We start from the raw sequence: 7,699 nt of genomic DNA, 5'->3' as shown, positions 1-7,699 counted from the left end.
AAGGACACCTCAAGGATCAAAATTTCAAACACTTATAACTTCTGACACAATGCTCAGATTTCATCGTACTACACTTCATTCTTAAGTCGCATCATAAGTCGAATTCGGTCGAAAAGTGGAAAATTTATTGTTGAGTGTACTTAAGCCCATATTCCAATACACAAAAAATTGCCAATTTCTATATTCAAAGCTATGAGTCTTGGTAACCCCTTATTATAAAAATCATGACTTGATCTTGAAATGTACAATATAACTTCCTCTTTCACCTGCTGAAAACGATTCATGGAAAAATATTTCCGTAGAGTGAGATTTGATTGTAGAAAAATATCCGGAAATTGTAGATATTTTTCATATTAACGGTTTTGGCTGTACTATGATAGGGAAAAGTGAATCAAGATAGATTTTAGACAACTGAGCTCGTAGAGGATGTATTATCTACAATTTGAATCAATTGAGAGTTCCTATGATGTATCATACTCATTTTAGAATCTCTTGATCAACAGTAAAATCACGGAAAAAATGTAAAAACTTAAACGTCATTTTTGAAATCTTCTGTAACTTTCGAATGGTTTTGGAATTAAAAGTATTATTTATTGGAGTGGGTAGAGGGGGTCAATTTTCACATCCTCACCAGATTTGGAAATTTTACCAGAAGTATTTCACAAGACATGCAGCTTTGAATATAGGAATTGGCCATTTTTTGTATATTGGAATATGGGCTTGAGTATACTCAACAATAAATTTTCCACTTTTCGACTGAATTTAACTTATGATGCATGATTGGACCGCCTTGACGAGCTGAGAAGAATGAAGTGTAGTACGATGAAATCTGAGCATTGTGTCAGAAGTTATAAGTGTTTGAAATTTTGATCCTTGAGGTGTCCTTAAGCGCGCCTCTCCACTAGGAAATACTGAAATGAAGAGCATCTAACGGGTGATTCTCATAGAGCATAATCTTATGATAACTCATGGCATTGTGCGAAATATCAATGTGGAGACTATGTAGTTTGTGGTTGAAGCTGAAAATTAGGTGTTTTTCACAATACAAGGAGCATTGTTGTCAGGTGTACCTGAAAATCTATATGAGATAGAGCGCTCTACCTGATCTCAGATTGTAGAGCACTAAAATATAGCACAAGGAAATTTTGCATGAAGAAATTGGTTCTGGACTTCTCTTATGTACCCAAATAATATATTGAAAAATCAGAACTACAATATAAATTGCAAGCACACCCCTTTTTTATTTCTATATTGACTGGACTATACTGGTCAATGTCATTTAACAAAGCCAATGACAAGAGATCCAAAGAGCGACCGATTGAGATGACGTCATTAGCCAGAGGTTAAATTTGATAGACGCACGTGAAACCGAGCCATTATCTTAAAACTGTAACCAGTGCAATAAACACTATTCGAAATTCCTCTAGAAGTTATGTTGTCACTCAACAACCTACAACGTAGTAGATTTTTCCTCGTCTTTCCAGTTTTAAGGTATGGTACATAATAAATTTCTCTTCATTTTTGAGATATACGTTTAACTCCTCTCAGCATTAACAAGGGAAATGTCAATTGAATTTTATGGTGAGATATCTCCTTTGTGATATGGATCAATATTTATATAGATCTTAGGCAAACATGTATTTCAGTATAATATGTTGATCAATGAAATATTCACAATACTATCTCTATTCTACTAACCGCTATTATATTACTAACCGCTTGCTCACTTATATTAAGAGCCGATATTTTGTCATATACATATTATATTATTTATCATATAATATATATATTATTCAGATCTGGTTATCGATCTTACTTTTCTATTCCCCTTATCATCCTCCTTTAATTTTTCCTAATATATCTTATTGGTATTACTCTACTCAGTGACATTGAAATTTCTATCCCAGAACCCAAAAGGGTCCTCAGTTATGCATGCTACCGGTTTGCGTGGATACCTACTATGGATAACAGCTAGTACTGAACACCAATCGAATTTGTTCCAAGACTTAAATCAAAATATTTAATACATTTTGGAATCAAATCAAAATATATATTTTCATCTTTAATGCAAAGTATTTCACTCATCAAGAATCTATCATTGTCACCTGGACATATACAGGGTGATTCCTAATTATGGTAAAATAGTTTAATAAGTGATAGTAGAGGTGAAAATAAGAAAAAAAATGTTCTTATAAACATATATCCATAAACGCTTCATTAGCGAGCTATACAGAGTGAAAGATTTCGCCCGGAATTCAGTTCCTCTGGTGAAATACACCGATGCTGAATTGTTTGGGGACTAGTTTTTGGAAAACTTATTCTGGATTCATATGGAAAAATATCTGAAAAAATGAATAAAACTAGTCTGGAAGCTGTAGTGTGAGTAGTTTTTGAGAAAAAAGTTGAAATATGCAAAAAATCTAAGTAGAAAAACACAGACTTTACGTATGATGCCAATAACTTTCGGGTTAATGACCAGTAAACAAATAATTTTTCGCAATTAAATTGTAGAGAATTTAATTCAGAAAATAATTATGTAACCTGTGTGAACTAAATTCAAATAAAAGTTGAATAAAATGTATTCTTATGTAGTACATTACACCACAAAAATTTGCTGTTTTATGAGGAGAGAACTAATTCATTTTATTTTTATTCATTTTATTTATACATTAATAGATACAATCATTCTCAACTATGAATTATTGTGAATGGACCAACAGGCTTAAATTCCAAAGCTGTTCCTCTCCCAAATTTAGATTGAAATTGTCCAAAAATAGGTTATGTTTACACTGCACGTTTTTACTCTACCTAATAACTCATAGGTTGAAGCTGATTGCAAATAAGCTGATTGCGGACAGATCGGGCAGTTTAAAAATAATTGTTTTATTAAGGGAGACAGGTTCTGAACCTATTCATTGGTTCAGTTAATTTTGTTCTTCTAATACTAACTTTACTGTTAAGTCGCGTTTCAACCAGTGAATGCCAAAGGGGGAAGCCATCTTCGAAAGGTGGGTGATTCCTGGATTTTACCTTTTGAATAGTACAAATTAATATTATCATATTTAACCATATTCAATCGAAAATATCAATAAATTAAAGTACTAGTTATTCTGTTCTCTTTTGTTATCATTTTTCGGTGGAGGCGTCCCACAACCGTTACATATTTTGGTGAAGGCATCTTGCTTACATCATGTAGTAAAGGAAAGCATTGGCTTATTCACGTACGGAATAGGAAATTCATGAATGCCGCATCATCACATTCGAATTACTGGACTGTTTAACTTGAAATATTGCATATAGATCTTAATCTACCTAAGCCTATTTTGAATTCTTCATGATTTCAGTAGATCAAGTTTTCAGATTGTCAAGTTTTTAATTAGCCCCATGCGGAGCACGGGTTACCTGCTAATCTTTGATAAACTCATTCAATGAGTTTAGGTGATATTCTGTTCCTATTTCGACATCAAAAGATCCAATAAAAAATATTAAAGGGAAAAACCCTTGCTCTTTTAATTGATTCGGTTTATATTTCGACATTGAATGCGCCAATAAATGATGTTGAAATACTCTTTTGGTTCTTCTAAAGGTCTCTATCAATTCTTTTTTGAGGGTATAGGAATAGTGAAATCCAATATCGGAATGCAGCAATTCATTTCCAATAAAGTGGATCGCGCGACTGGGTAAAATGAGAAACAAAGTAAAATAGGTCAGTAGTTCAGATGAGAGGCAATTGGGGGTGATATACTGTGACTTGTCTGTTGTGGTAGGGAGGGATGTGCAAGACAATTCGATTGAATAATGTTTCCATGTCATGGAGTGAAAAGCGTTCTGTTTGATATAGACGAGCAGGGTAGCCACCAGAGAAAACGTTATTAGTTGAGTAATAATAAGAAGGTGGCTGTTAATACAAGTTTGCGGGGTTGGTTGGGTTATGGGTGGGGGCGGGGTGGGACCCCCAGAAGGGGGTTATGGGTGGGTGGGGTGCGGTGGGGTGGTTTGGTGGTGGGGGTGCTCTGACGAGGTACATACTGCAAGCTCAGTGGAGCCTGGAGCCTGGATCGCCCCACACGCACGATGGGGCTGCCATGCCAGCAGGTTGCTCTATTGCTTCTGTCACTGACCAACAGCACCGTTTGCTGAACTACTCCAGAGATGTCCCACCTCTACGCCACTGCTCTTCTTGTCCTTGTTCTACTTCAATTCCAGAGTAAGTAGCCAATTGTTCCCTAATTCTACAACAGCAGTAACCCTGGTTACTGGCTGCTCTCATTCCACAGGTGTAGCAAACATACCTGTCGCTGCATGATAACGCCATTATATCACAACATACAAAATACTATTGCGTCTCAATCATCTTTCAATCAATAAATCTATTCGTTCGTTTTAAACCTTGAACATGAACTGGCTTGTTAGGTTATTCAATGTGGATAAGTATGGAGGAGGGACAACTACATGTGTACGTTGGTCCATCTTCCAGGATATCATCTTCCAGGTCCATCTTCCTACCGAAGTCATACAAAACCTACAGACTATTATAATAAATACAAAACCTACAGACTATTATAATAAATAATTCAGGGTAGAAATTAATTATATTATGAAAAAATTAATGATAGGAATATCACATTTTTCTTCAATAATTTTTGGATTCAGCAGATCTCGAAGCATGAACTAATCGCGGCAAGTTCATGAATTCTAAAACATGAAGATTTCTAGAAACTCTGTATTTCTAAAAATTTTGGAAATTTGAATTCCAACTCTAATGGAAAGATCGCTGTAATTCTCAACTCTGTTAATCCCAATTGAGATCTGTTTGATTCATTCAAATATGACTTCAATATTCTAAAAATTACTAACAATTGAAACGATTCAATTGAATTTTGATAGATAGATGGCTTTCTAATAACCCTGATTCAACTCTGATTTGATACATATTATGGTATAGTTTTAATCAATATTATAGGAATTTCATAAAAGCGTGAGGTAATATTATTTGTATATTCTGAGACATTATAAGAATTTCTTGAAGAGGTAACTTTTGTATTTTGCTTTATATTTTACATTAAAATTATTTCCATCATACTTTGTTGCTCGGCATAACCGATTATATGACAATATTTTCAATCATTAAACAAGCTACTTGTATTAATTTTAAGAATGGAATCTTGACTCGGATATTCTGAGGTCTTGATATTATGTCAAATCCAGTAGTCTCCTATATATTTTTCGAAATATATTTTCATCATTATCACAGAGATCATGGTTTGATCTACGGATGGAATTTTTAAATGAAACAACAGGTATTTTGAACTTAATTGAAATTCGAAAATCGTTCATGCAATTTATTAATTGAGTTCCTCAATTCATCATTGAAGCTACCTCGATTTCTAAGTATCATGATGGGAACAGAATTTCTCGTTTGATGAAAACCGTGATTGTTCGCGAAACATGCTACTTGGGGCAATGCAGACTACTAGAGGTAGCCATTTTGAATTTTGCATCCCGTTCTCAAGTCCTTGTGATGAGATTCTGCATATTATAGTGATAATGATGCCGGAATCTAGTTTGCACGCCATATACGTTAACGGAATTGCAAAGTTGCCGAGCTGCACAGTTGGAAGCGACATTGCCATGGAAACAAAGAAATCTGCCAGCCACCAACCTCTCCTCTTGCCACCTCGCGCTCCCCCAACCTTCCCCTCCACCCATCTAGAAAGAAAAAATGGACCATTCCAGTATCACAGGAATATGATACATTCAGAATTTTTCAATTTTTAATGTTTTTGTCAATAATAGCTGAATATATAATCAAATATATGAATATAATAATAATAATATGATGTTTTATCCTCAACAGCACACTATACAAGAATACAAATTCATAACATCCTAAGCTTGGCTTTCGCCGTCAGCTCGAGTTGAGATTTCTCATTTTATCTATTATAAGAATTACAGAAAACTTTATTCAAAAGTGAACATTCAAGAGAAATTCAATATATACAAATAAATCAAACATAACAGAGAGATAAAAAACTATGAAAGCAACAACAATTCACAGAAAATCTTAATGGGCTATTCCACAATATCAACAAAAAAATGCAGAGACGTTCTATTGAACAGAATGCCAGTCGGAAAGTATAATGTCGATTGAAACCAAATGAAGACAGTTTCCGACTAGCATTCTGTTCAAATATATGAATATAATAGTCAATAATAACAAATCAAATCATTTCTACGTTTAAAAAATATTCTTTCCACACTTGATTGCTTACAAATTATTCGTTTTCAGTTTCTCCTTCATGAAGAAACGGGAGTTATTGAGTCACTCAAATCATAAAGATCCAATGAATAAGATGGACGGGGATATTTGAACATTCAGAGTTTTTCAATTTTTAATGTTTTGTGACAAGAATAGCTAAATATATCATCAAATATATGAATATAATAGTCAATAATAACAAATCAAATCATTTCTACGTTTAAAAAATATTCTTTCCACAAAGAATTGATTGCTTCCAAATCATTCGTTCTCAGTTTCTCATTTATGAATAAATGGGAGTTATTGATTCACTCATATCATAAAGATACAATGAATTGGATGGACGGGAATATTTGAAGAGAATATTACAGGTGATGGGAGTGGGTTATACTTTGCTCTACAAAACCAAGTTTCAAAATTATACTGGCATCAATTCTTCATAAAGGCTGTCAGTTAGAATTCTCTTATAACAATAATTTCAGACTTTATAAGCTAGAGTCCTGCAATAGATTGATTACCATGATTATTAAAATTTATTGATCTACTCATATTATACATAATATCGGGGCACCGAGCTTCGCTCGTTATTTTATTCATTTATTGATAAACAGAACACAATAAATTCTCTAAAATCATCGTGTTTATATTTCACAGCTGGCTATAAGTTGGGCTAGGAATTTCGGGGATGCGATATTTCGATTTTTCACATACTCACCCGCTCACTCACTTTTTACTATCCACAGACGACGAAAGTCTCAGCTGTTTCAGCCAAGGATGAATTGTCCTTTTAATGTCGTTCAGCGAGTTTTCCCAAGGATGAGATCTTGTGCAATTGAATTAATATATAAAAACCTACTATGTTCCAAATTTCGTGGAAATCGTTGGAGCCGTTTTCGAGATCCGTTGAACATAAATAACCAGATTTATAAGAATAGCCAGATATAAAAATACAGAAATTGCTCGCTTAATTTAATAGGATACAATATATATGATTGACTAGAATATTTGGATGAAATGGTAATGGAATTGTTTTAAATTTTGCCGTACAGTATCCAAGTTTTAGAATTATGCTGGATTGAATTTTTATAGACATTTGAATTTTGAAATATTCTCTTCTATAACAATAATTCAAAACTTTATAAGGTGGAGTGCTGAAATAAATTTATTAATTTAAATTATTATAGTTTATTTTGCGGACAATGCAGTACAATTATACAAATTTTATCAAACAATAGGTTCTACACAAAAGGAGAGTAACAGTAATTGAAAACATTGATTGGATTGATTGATTGTGGAAGAAATTATTGGAGAGGAACAAATTAATAACTGATAACTTCAATTCAAATGACAGAAAATATTTCACGATATAATACAGATACAATAGAATCACTAATGAGGCTTTCTAGATTTCTTGCACAATCATATTATATTTATTAGAAA

The sequence above is a fragment of the Nilaparvata lugens genome, chromosome 2, assembly GCF_014356525.2.
Source record: "Nilaparvata lugens isolate BPH chromosome 2, ASM1435652v1, whole genome shotgun sequence".
Lineage (NCBI taxonomy): Eukaryota > Metazoa > Arthropoda > Insecta > Hemiptera > Delphacidae > Nilaparvata > Nilaparvata lugens.
The sequence above is the reverse complement of the archived record's forward strand: the minus strand, read 5'-3'. Positions refer to the sequence as shown.